Source organism: Salmo salar, chromosome ssa09, assembly GCF_905237065.1.
Source record: "Salmo salar chromosome ssa09, Ssal_v3.1, whole genome shotgun sequence".
Taxonomy (NCBI): Eukaryota; Metazoa; Chordata; class Actinopteri; order Salmoniformes; family Salmonidae; genus Salmo; species Salmo salar.
In genome coordinates, this window is record NC_059450.1 from 109,208,907 (window position 1) to 109,221,993 (window position 13,087).

The following is a 13,087-nucleotide window of genomic DNA, read 5'->3' on the forward strand; positions in this document are numbered from 1 at the left end:
AACTAAAGGGTGTGCAATATAGAAGAGTGGTCAGTGGACATTCTGAACCTTCTTTGATCAAGTAGGGCATGACCTGGGCGTAGCTTATTGAAATTCGAATGTAAAAAGTTTGTACTTTGTTTACACCCCCTAACAATTCAACTAGGAATACAAAAATGCCGTTTACATTTCCACATGTTTATCAGCTTTGGAAAGCGAATTAATGTCCAAATCGTGAAAATATGACCTTGTGCAATGTTGTGTGTAATTTTTCAATACTTACACTTATTTGGAGTCTGTGGCTCAAGTGGCTTGAAAGCGCTGAATATCCAACTTCAAACTGTCTTTACCCGGTGACATGTTGCATGTTAAGAACCTGGACTTTTAATTTTGCTATGAACTGCGCCAGCGTGCAAAAGGAGAGGAAATCGGGGAAAATAGGCATCATTGTGAGTGCGGCTGAGCGTTACAAGGAATCCTTTCGATTCACGCTCCGTCCTCACGTACACCTGAGCCTGTGTGTAAGGACGTTATTTGAATGTGACTGAAGGAGTGGGATAGTTTTGCGTATTCAAACAACCATCAATGAATAGTATTTTGTTTTGTTTTTTGTTTCAATACCCCGTGTAGTAGTTACAGGCAATACACCAATAGGTGTAGTCTAACATAAAATTTAATCGAAGAAGGTCTTCCAAACATCAGTAACAGGCTGGGCAACGTATCGCTAGCATACGTGTGCCAGTGCAATTCCTCGTCGCTTGGAGGAGCTTGATTCGGCTAGCGCCACCAGCACCATCATCGACTTGACTTTCATCACTCTCACACATCGTCCGACAACCATTGTACCTCACGATCATCGACAGCCATCCCGAACAGTCATTGAAACCACAGCTTTCAGTGTTGGAGTGCACTTTGCACACCCCTGCATAAAAATTCTAAAGGACATCCGATTTGTTTGGTGCAAGCAGCGGCCGATGTCCTGAACTTTCAAGCCGAAGTAGCCAGTGTGGGGCCTTTGGGACGCCTGCGTTCGCATTGTGCATTTTTTTCTTGCAAACATGGCGGCCCCTGCGCTAACCAGCCGGTTTGGGTCCGTAAATAGCTTAAACAGCCCCACTGCGACTCCCAGCTCCACGAACAATAACAAACAAGACCATGCCGGAAAGCTACCCCGAGCTCGATTTCAGGTTTCGGGGAAGAACTTCGAGGATTTGAACCGAATGATTCCGGAATTTAGCAAACACGATCAGCGAGAATATGACGACCAGCGAGCGCCTTGAGACTCACACCGCCAAGGATTTCATTTTTTTCATGCGTCGGTAAGAGATTGTGGGTGGGAAAATCACGTCTGTTTAGCTGACATTTTAACCTAGAATGAGGCAGATTTTAAAAATGTGTATTATGCGAAACGTATTTATGACAATTCTCAATTAACAACCACAGTCCGCTAGCTTGATCAGTGGTGAATGGATGCAATAATAAAAGCAAGTGTGCTGTTGTGCTGTGTGCTGTTTCAAATCTATCAGAGATCAAATCAAGAGGTCAATTATAAATCCTGAATACTTATTCAGTCTCTGACCCATCATTGTCCAGTCCTAGATACAAATTGAACAATATAATAATTCATTATTTAGTCTTACATCATTCATAGGCTGCACTGCCTGCAACCGTCTGTGATTACCAATGCTCGAGGGCATACGGCGGTTGAAATCTGGTCGGGAGGTTTTATACCCATAAAATAAATCCGATTTATCCAATACGTTTTTTTCATGATGTCATGAAAATAATGTATTAATCTGATCGAACTACTGACCAGTTATCTAAAATGCTACTCAATTAATAAACATGTGCCTAGTGTTTGTGGGCCAGCACCCATTGAATATATATACTGGAACCATTACAACGGCAAATTGGAGTAATGTTCTTTTTCAGAAGGGTTTGGGTGCCATCTGTGCTTAGGAACAGTTGGCAAACAACAGCTGGCAAGAGCACCAAAAGGGTTAGGTCTCATGGACCCAGTCAGCAGTTAGTCATTCTGTTTGTGACTTGGACTCGGGGGGCTTCATGCGGGCGGAGCTCTTTCCCGAGTCCGGTATAATCATGGGTTTACCTTGGGCTAATGGTACTCGAAGAGTCCTCTTCAGTTTGTCCGGTCCGATTAACTCTATAGGGCCATTTTACTTTATCCGGCAGGTGATGAAATACCGGTTAACAAAACATGTTTTATATTTCACCCAAGGCATCGAATTTGCTAGGGTCATTAGCAAGCTAAACGTGTGAGCAGTCTCGCGCCCTATAGCTATCGGAGATGGTTCCTAATTAAGAGGATCTATGCTTTAAAATGCTTTTGATTTAGTACAGGCTATGGCAATGCTTTTCGTAGTTTCAGTCCACCAAATAGAAAAGTTTACATTCACTTCCATAATATTTGTTCTAGGCTACCAGCATGTAAGATAAACATGCACTATAATATAGTATATACCCTTACAAAAATGTAACGTCGTTAAAATACAGTAAAACTTTATACAATGAAATAATGTTTTTTAAATGAATAATATCTGGTAGCTTGCTGTGTGTGGCTTTTAATGGTAAACTGCTTTGTTTATTGTACTGTGCATTTTCTTCTGTTCCACTGAATGCAATTTAGATTTTTTATAACTAAATTCGTTTTCGTGAATTTAACAAAAAAACACATAGGCCTATGTATTTTATTTTCCTCAATATCCTACTACAATCCACCAGGATTTACAAACCCCTATATTTATTCCATTTATTTAAACATTATTCCACCTGAATTTGACCCCTGACAATTGTACTGTCCCTTAAAGCTTTTCAGCACCAAATTACTGCACGCATTGTTATTTTAATGTCAGTAGCTGTTGGGGAGGAGGTAGGTATATCTGTTCCAACAAAAATGTTGATTGGAATCGGTGCTAGCTGCAATAGATCTCAGCGCGGGGTGCAGGCAGCTTGAGCAATCAAGCACATTGCTCAAGTGTCATTGGGACAGAGCGCCCGGTAGGTTACACAGTCACCACAGCTGGAAAACAAATGACAGCTTTGAAATGTGCACAAAAAACTTCGATAACCTTCTCTGGGCTAGGCGGGACTAAATCGTCCCACCTACGCAACAGCCAGTGTAATCCTGTGGCGCGGACAAATACCTAAGAAATGCTATTACTTCAATTTCAAACATACACTATTTTACACCATTTTAAAGACAAGACTCTCATTAATCTAACCACACTGTCCTATTTCTAAAAAACAAATACAATCTAGCAAAACATTAGATTATGTCAGCAGAGTACCCATTAGAAATAATCACACACCCATTTTTCAAGCTAGCATATAATGTCACAAAACCCAATGAAGACAGCTAAATGCAGCACTAACCTTTGATGATCTTCATCAGGATGACACACCTAGGGACATTATGTTATACAATACATGCATGTTTTGTTCAATCAAGTTCATATTTATATCAAAAACCAGCTTTTACATTAGCATGTGACGCTCAGAACTCTTGCATACCTCCGCAAAACCTCCGGTGAATTTACTAAATTACTCACTTATAAACTTTCACGTTATACAATTATTTTAAGAATTAGTAGATATATATAACTCCTGCAATCGAGGTGTCCGATTTTAAAAATAGCTTTTCGTGAAAGCACATTTGCAATATTCTCAGTAGATAGCCCAGCCATCAACGCGAGCTATTTAGACACCTACCAAGTTTAGCCTGACCAAAGTCAGATTTAATATTACAAAAGTTTGATTACCTTTGATGTTCTTTCGTCAGAATGCAATCCCAGGACTGCTACTTCAATAACAAATGTTGGTTTGGTCCAAAATAATCCATCGTTATATCCAAATAGCGGCGTTTTTGTTCGTATGCTCAAGACACTATCCGGCGGGGAATATGGTCACGAGCATGGCGCACTGTGACCAAAAAATTCTAAATATTCCATTACCGCATTTTCAAGCATGTGAACCGCTGTTTAAAATCCATTTTATGCCATTTTTCTCGTAAAAACACGAGCAATATTCCCACCGGGAATTCATGCTTAGGTAAACAGAGTGAAAGAAAACAAAGCATTCGGGTCGACGCTTGGGCACGCGCCTGAGTCTCATGCAGCACTGTAACCAGCCACCACCCAAACGCGCCATTTTTTCAGCCAGAGCCTGCAAAGCCACGAGTCCAGCTTTTGGCCGCCTTCTGAGAGCCTATGGGAGCCGAGCGCCTCATTTTTATAGCAGAGATCCTCAGTTCTACAAACAGAGGAAGAACGACACACCTGTCAGACAGCAGCCACTTCCTGCATGAAATCTTCTCAGGCCTGCCTGCCATATGAGTTCTGTTATACTCACAGACACCATTCAAACAGTTTTAGAAACTTTAGGGTGTTTTCTATCCACAACAATTTATATGCATATTCCCAGTTACTGGGCAGGAGTAGTAAACTACTAAATCGGGTAATGCTTTTATCCAGCTTGTCAATACTGCCCCTCAGCCCCCAACAGGACAACATTCTCCTGCATTCTTTGTTTTACTTTTGTAAGTAAGGCGAAGTGGTTTGTTGGGGAGAAGAACTTCATGAATGTTTTGCTAGCTGGCTAATTTTTAGCTAGCTAACATTAGCTCTAGCTTAATCTTCCATGGACATGGTAAGTTAACATTTTTACCTCCTGCAGCTAGCTAGCATTTTGACATTTTGAAATCTGTTTAGCTAATGACGGTGTTGCTGTCTGTCTCTCTGTCTGTGTATGTGTGTGAGAGACGGACAGAGTGATGATGATCACAATAACTTTAGAAAACGTAAAAAATGCTTACAGTAAGTGTCATGAAAAGCCTGAAAACTCAGAAGGTTGATGTGTTACTGGCCTGGCCCTCCGTGAAAGTCCTAAAATATGTCCCAGACTGTGGTGGAGGAGGATGCAAAGTATGTATATGAGCAAGTTGCTCTTTTTTAAGACCTCTCTAAGCTATAACTGTAACAGACTTCTTCAACTAGTACCACGGAAATACTTTTTAGCCAGCTGAGTCCACAAAGTTTTCAGGAAAGTATTTTTCTAGTTTTCTTCAAAATCTGAAATTGATAAATTTGTAATAAAGCTATTCTCTTCACTGCAGATCTGACCCATCACACCACTAATTCAAGAGGTCCACTATGCTGCAGATCGCCTTCTGCGTCCTCGGCGAGGATCTACCCGATTACACCACTTCTTATTAGGCATTCATAAAAATCCCAATGTGCATTTATATACTCTGTCCCAGTCTTTCTAAGTGCATGTAATGTCTGTGGTTAAATTATGAAACAATTACTGTGCAGATTTGCAAAGAATTGTGATGGTGATTGTTTTTTTGCCATTGCTTGATCTATTTTAAATGTAAGAATATGTTGCAGATTGAAACTTTAATTGGTGCCTATGGAAACAAATAGAAATGTAATGAACAAGGTTTTCAATATCCAACTTTATCCTTTGCAATCCTTTTTACAGTAGGTAATAAGCTGTAGTCAGGTGGTTATTATCAGGTTGTGATGAGGTCTTAACCATGACCTGTAGTCTACATAATAAACTGAGCAAAAAAATAAACGTCCCTCTCACTGTCAACTGCTTTTATTTTCAGCAAACTTAACATGTTAAAATATTTGTATGAACATAACAAGATTCAACAACTAAGAGATGAACTGAACAAGTTCCACAGACATGTGACTAACATAAATTGAATAATGTGTCCCGAACAAAGGGGGGGGCCCCCTCAAAGTCAAAAGTAACAGTCAGTATCTGGTGTGGCCACCAGCTGCATTAAGTACTGCAGTGCATCTCTCATGGACCGCACCAGATTTGCCAGTTCTGCTGTGAGATGTTAACCCACTCTTCCACCAAGGCACCTGCAAGTTTCCGGACATTTCTGGGAATGGCCCTAGCCTCGCCTCCGATCCAACAGGTCCCAGATGTGTTCATACGGATTAAGATATGGCCTCGTCATGGCAGAACACTGACATTCCTGTCTTGCAGGAAATCACGACAGAACAATAGTATGGCTGGTGGCATTTTCATGCTGGAGAGTCATGTCAGATGAGCCTGCAGGAAGGGTACTCCATGAGGGAGGAGGATGTCTTCCCTGTAAGGCACAGCGCTGAGATTGCCTGCAATGACAAGCTCAGTCCGATGATGCTGTGACACACCGCCCAGACCATGACGGACCCTCCACCTCCAAATCGATCCCGCTTCCAGAGTACAGGCCTCGGTAAAACGCTCATTCATTCGACGATAAACGCGAACCGACCATCACCCTGGTGAGACAAAACCACGACTCGTCAGTGAAGAGCACTTTTTGCCAGTCCTGTCTGGTCCAGCGACGGTGGGTTTGTGCCCATAGGTGACATTGTTGCCGGTGATGTCTGGTGAGACCTGTCTTGCCAACAGGCCCATGCTTCCTCAGTCCAGCCTTTCAGGCTATTGCGGACAGTCTGAGCACTGATGGAGGGATTGTGCTTTCCTGGTGTAACTCGGGCAGTTGTTGTTGCCATCCTGTACCTGTCCCGTAGGTGTGATGTTTGGATGTACCTATCCTGTGCAGGTGTTGTTACACGGTTCGCCATCGCGAGACAATCAGTTGTCCGCTCTGTCTCCCCTGTTGCTCTGTTTTAGGCATCTCACAGTACGGATACATTGCAATTTATAGCTCTTCCTGTGTGGCCTCCTCCTCTGGCTCTCCTCCTCCTCTCCTCCCTCCTCCTCATGTTCTCTTTGCAGCATGCCTAAGGCATGTTCACGATGAGCAGGGACCCTGGGCATCTTCTTTGTTATGTTTTTCAGAGTCAGTAGATAGGCCTCTTTCGTGTCCCAAGTTTTCATAATTGTGACCTTAATTGCCTACCGTCTGTAAGCTGTTAGTTTCTTAATGACCGCTCCACAGGTGCATGTTCATTAATTGTTTGCGGTTCATTGAACAAGCATGGGAAACAGTGTTTAAACCCTTTACAATGAAGATCTGTAGTTATTTGGAATTTTACGAATTATCTGAAAGACAGGGTCCTGAAAAAGGGATCGCTTTATTTTTTGATGAGTTTATAACACACCTAGTGGTCAGAATTATGACGAGGTGGCCGAATAGAGGTATCAATTAAGTACCAGAATAAGATGTCAGTATTTTTTAACCCCTTTCTCCCCAATTTCGACCTTGTCTCAGCGCCGCAACTTCCCAATGGCCTTTCCGAAGGTCAAGTCATGTGTCCTCTCAAAACATGACCACACAACCGCCTAAACACCTGCCTGTTTAACCCGAAGCCAGCCGCACCAATGTGTTGGAGGAAACACCTTTCGACTGTCAACCAGAGTCAGCCTGTGCAGTCGCCCGACCCGCCACAAGGAGGTGCTAGAGCGTGATGAGCCAAGTAAAGCCCCCGGCCAAACCCTCCTCTCTTAACCCGGACGACGCTGGGCCAATTGTGTGCCACCTATGACATGGCTGAAACAGGAACTAACTTCTTGCCGTTTGCTATATAGCAGTGATATACAAATTAATGTGTATATTTGATTCTCTCTTAATAATTCATTAGACAATGAACACACACAATCTATTTGTGAGTGTGTGATATGGTGGTTGGTGACATATTTATTTCGACAAGAAAAACTTTATTAACAATAACACTGCCATGTTGATCTGAGACTTGCTGTTGGAAAACCAAGTTAGTGCTCGGTTATCACGTTGAACCTCCTGACTTCACTCCTCGGCTTTCGTCTAGTCGGTTTCTTTAGACTTATCACTCAAACGTGCCCACTAACTCAGTGGCATTCAAAGTCTGGTCATGACCTCCTTGAAAAGTGGGGTCACCATTTTTTATAAAACAATTAAGATGACAAATCATTGTATGGGACAATATACAAACGCTTTTGAGAAAGATGAAAATAAATATTTTTTGAGTAAATGTATTTATTGGTTTCATTAAAATGTAATGAATGTAAGTTTTTTTGTTGGATATAAAATTCTACATTTTTGCAGGAAGAAATAGGGTCCCCGCTGAAAAAGTTTGAATATCACTGCACTAACTTGAATAACTTTGATTTGACTGGCATATTAGGCTATCCGTTGTGGTGGTGTACTGTTTGCAGCAGTGCAGAAAACTTGACACTATGAAAACTCACTCAGATGATGTGAGCAGACATAAAAGAGTAGCAGACTGACACACACAGTCTCACACACACACAGACTCACAGTAGCACAGTCTCTCTCTTCTCTCTCTCTCTCTCTCTCACACACACACACATCATATAGTTTTACTCGTCCTTGTAAGGACCTAACATTTATTTCCATTCAAAATCCTATTTTCCATAAGCCTAATCCTTACTCCGCACTCTTAACCCTAACTCAAATTGTAACTTTAAACCTAAAAGCTAACCCCTAAACTTAAAATAGTCTTCGGCCCTCATGGAGACCTAGGAAATGGCCCCACGAGGGACAATTTTCCTGGTTTTACTACCCTTGTGGGGACTTTTTTAGGAATTTACTGTACCTCAAGGACAGTAATACAAGCCTCCACACCCACACACACACTTGCACTGTAGGCCTACACACTTGGGTTTTTTGCGCTTAGTGTCCCAAAGTCACAGTGTCTCAAACAAACAGTGACAGTAGACCACAGCGCCTGAGCCACTCGGGCCCGTCTCTTACAAGTGTTGGGGGTTATGGCTGAGAGGGAACAGACACTTTTTGAAATGAGTGAAGAGGAAGAGAGAAAAGAGACAGAGCACTGCAGTCCACATAAATAAACTCAAATACGCTAACGGAGCATGCTAAAATAGCTCAGTCCACTGCAGTGCACACAGAACCCAGAAGCCAAACGACATGCATAAGATAATGGCAGTCATTTTTTACATCTGAAATGTTATGGGAAGGTAGGATGACTATGACAGGAGATTTATTTAGCCTGTGTTAATATTATTTCATGTATCGGGTTGGAACCTCGTCTAGGAACAGAACAGAAAATAATAAAACATTTTGAGGAACGAAACCAAAACCCGCATGAAAGTGATTCTAGTGTTCGGACAATACCTTTTTCAAATCTTGAGAACTGGGTTAATGATGTTATGTTTAGTTACAAATACAAATGTCATGACTCAAGCCAAGCCCTCCATGTCCACCGCTCTCTCCCACCTGTGAAATTTCAGTCACATCTCGGCGACTGCACTAGTTGACTAATCAAAAATGTAAACAGCTATCTTAATTGCTCCACAGCAAGCTGCTCAATCTGCACTAATTGAGTCAATTTAACCATGTTGATTTCACAGGTTAAAAATGTATGAAAAGGAACTAAACTCAGCAAAGAAACGCCCCTCTCACTGTCAACTGCGTTTATTTTCAGCAAACGAATGCAAATACTGCATGAACATAAGATTCAACAACTGAGACATAAACCGAACAAGTTCCACAGACATGTGACTAACAAAAATTGAATAATGTGTCCCTGAAACGTTGGGGTCAAAGTCAAAAGGAATAGTCAGTATCTGGTGTGGCCACCAGCTGCATTAAGTACTGCAGTGCATCTCCTCTTCATGGACTGCACCAGATTTGCCAGTTCTGCTGTGAGATGTTACTCCCACACTTCCACCAAGGCACAGGCAAGTTTCTGGACATTTGGGGGAATGGCCCTAGCCCTCACCATCCAATCCTCTACAGGTCCCAGACGTGCTCAATGGGATTGGAGATAAGGGCTCTTCGGGCCGCCATGGCAGAACACTGACATTCCTGTCTTGCAGGAAATCACACAGAACAAGCAGTATGGCAGGTGCCATTGCCATGCTGGAAGGTCATGTCAGGATGAGCCTGCAGGAAGGGTACCACATGAGGGAGGATGTCTTCCCTGTGGTCACAGCGCTGAGATTGCCCACGACAACAAGCTCAGTCCGATGATGCTGTGACACACCGCCCCAGACCATGACGGACCCTCCACCTCCAAATCGATCCGCCTCCAGAGTACAGGCCTCGTGTAATGCTCATTCCTTGAAATAGCATAGGCTACCTTATTACAGAGAATTTGCACTGTTAAAAACCTAATCATAGGCTAGCTATATGCTGTCTATTCATCCCCCTATTTTTTAAGGAGGACAGTCTCCTCCTTTTGTATTTTTGTCCTTTTTATTGAACAGATAGGACAGGCAAGGAAAGACAGGAAAGGTAGGAGGAGTGATGAGTCAACGGGCAGGGCCGGATTCAACCCATGCCAACTCTAACCGCTGGACCACACAGCTACTATTAATCCCCTTATTCTTCTCCCATCAGGTATGGTGCAGAAACTGGACCAGAAGCTCCTGTGGCCAACGAGTACCTGCTGCTGTCAGGTGGTGTGAGGTGGGAGGCGGGTCGTACATGGACCTAGATGAGCTGAGGTTTACGCCAAGGCACCGACTACAGACATGGACTCCACCTTCTCCTCGTGCCTGCGCTCAAGCTGCACGACCGCAACCAGCCGGTCACTCTGGACATGCGCCACCAGCCCTGTGCCACTCGTGGCTGAGCCTACGCCGAACAGGCACCATCAACAAGTGGAAGGACTGCTGCACAGTGGCAGACCACATCAATGGCGCCACCAATCACTTCTTCTTCTCACCCACACTGGTGGCCGACTGTCTCTATGAGTCCATCAAAGGCGTGGTCCTGGTGGAGATCCAGAAGAAGCCCCAGCGGCATGCCCCGCGTGGGAGAAGGTGGAGCGGAACGGCACACAATCATCTCCGCTATCCTGGGCGTGGGCAGCAGCCGAGATGCTCTGCAGACATCATGCCTGTGGTCTCCTTCATGGGATGGCCAGCGGTGGCCCAGAGCTGGCTGATGGAGAACCACTTCTGGACGGCAAGATCACAGAGGGAGGAGGTGATCAGCGCTTCTACCTGGTGCCTGCCTGCTCCTGGGCTGGGCGGGCCGTGAAGGGAGAATGAGTGGCGCTTCGTCTTTCGCTCCGCGCAGCGAAGTGCAGCTCACAAGTGCATCTCGGCCAGCCTGATGCAGGCCTCGCCTGAGCAAGGCCATCATTATCAAGCTGCTGTCAAGCCCAAGGCCATCAGCCCCTACCACTCCGCGCAGCATGATGTTGTGGGCCTGCGATCGTCCCCCGCCACCTACCTGTCCCAGGAAGACTTTTTCAGCCCACTTCCTGCTAGGCCTCATCGATGACCTGCAGAACTGCCTGTTCAACAAGATGCCCTAACTACTTCATCCCACAGTGCAACATGCTGGAGCACCTGTCGGACGAGATGGCCATGCCCACGCCCGCAAGCTCAAAGCTCCAGCGCCTCTGACCCGGCCGAGCACCCGCGCACTCACCATTGAGCACGCCAAGTGCCAACCGACCGACCCTGGAACTGCATTGGCGCGCAGTGCCTCAAACCTGCCGCCGCCACAGTCGGACAAGGCGAGCACCAGCCGGATGACCGCTGGTTGCTAGTGCTGCAGCTGGTGACGGAGAACCCCGAAAGTCCATCTCGGTGTTCATCAACTCCCGATGACGTGACGCGCCGCACTCTCCGCACGACGATGCCCTTCTGAGACTTCAAAATAGAAAAAGCTATTCTTCTCCTCTCCCACATCACCCATTCTCCTTTGACTAGATCGAATGGGTCGAGTTGTCAAATTAGTCGGTTTCCCAAGTAAAGGTTGCCACAGAGCTACAGAGTGCTTTGTGCAATGGTGTGTCTTCCTCATTTTGTTTACCTGTCCCCACACCCCACCAACCTACAGTGCCGTGTCACCTTGAGAAGGCCTTACAGGACTACATGAAACAGGTGGAAGAAGAGGTACTCAAGGTCTTTCTCGGAAAGTTAAGGAATGGCTTAGTCCCTGTAGGGGAACTGATGGTACTAACGCCATAACTGTACATAAAGAGAGTTGAGTGGATATGTGTGTGTGTGGACATTGGTATTATTTTGCACAGAATGTAGAGGCACACAGTTATGGTGGAAGTTGTGATGAAGTCTGAAATGTTGCATATCTTTTAGGAAGGCAATTTAATGGTCTTTTTTTTTCATTGGGCAAAATGCTCTGAATTAATACCTACTGGTTTAGAGTTGTTATTCCAATAAGCTGTATCGCAATGACAAAAATGTTTCTAACTTTAAGCATTCTCTGCATTCATGTCCATGTCCTATGTGTATAGTGAACAGTTACAGATTTATCCAGAATATGCCAAAAACCTGCAAAGATATCTAACCGCAATGTGATTCACATATCTTCATCCTCAAGTGCAATTAGTAAACAAACACACACACACACACACCACACCACACCACACCACACCACACCACTCCACTCCACCCAACTCCACCCACCCACTCCACCCCACCCAACTCCACTCCACCATACACCACACCACACCACACCACACCACAAATACAAGTGCTAACACTCATCATACACACTCCTGATCAGTGAAATGGTGTATTTGTTACGTATTTGTGATATTCAGAACTCTGGGACCTTGTCCTTTTGTTTGTTTGTGTTATATGGAACTCGAAACATTTACTGTGATTCTTATTTTCCATATTGCTGCTGACCTTATGAAGATGTTTTATGATTGACTGGTTATGCAAATTATTGAACAAACACACAATTATGTATTTTTAATTGGACATGGGCGTAGCTACTGTGTATATAGTATTGTAAACAGCAGTGGGAACCTGCTTGTATCATTTGTATGGACCAATCTGGCAGCGGCATTGTCAGCACTAACCTAATCGCGTGGCCTGAGGTTCTTCAAATCCTGTTGAGTCAACCTGTCATGGACCAAATGAGCAACCTCACCATCGGCAGGGATCATTTGCTCTCGAGTGGCGTTAGTGCGTCTAAGGCACTGCATCTCATTGCAAGAAGCATCACTGCAGTCCCTGGTTCGAATCCAGGCTGCGCCACATCCGGCCGTGATTGGGAGTCCCATAGGCGGCACAATTGGCCCAGTGTCGCCTGGGTTTGGCCGGGTAGCCGTCATTGCAAATAAGAATTTGTTCTTAACTGACTTGCCTAGTTAAACAATAAAAATTAAAAACACACTGCCTTACCATCAATCTCGGATTAATCACTGGACTGGCCTTTCAACGGCATACTGGTTTA

The 13,087-nt window shown here is 44.3% G+C and overlaps 1 pseudogene; it reads left to right on the forward strand.

Moving 5' to 3' along the window:
* The first annotated feature begins 1,134 nt into the window (after positions 1 to 1,134).
* On the forward strand, positions 1,135 to 11,314 carry LOC123724081 (protein MB21D2-like; annotated as a pseudogene).
* The last annotated feature ends 1,773 nt before the right edge of the window (positions 11,315 to 13,087 follow it).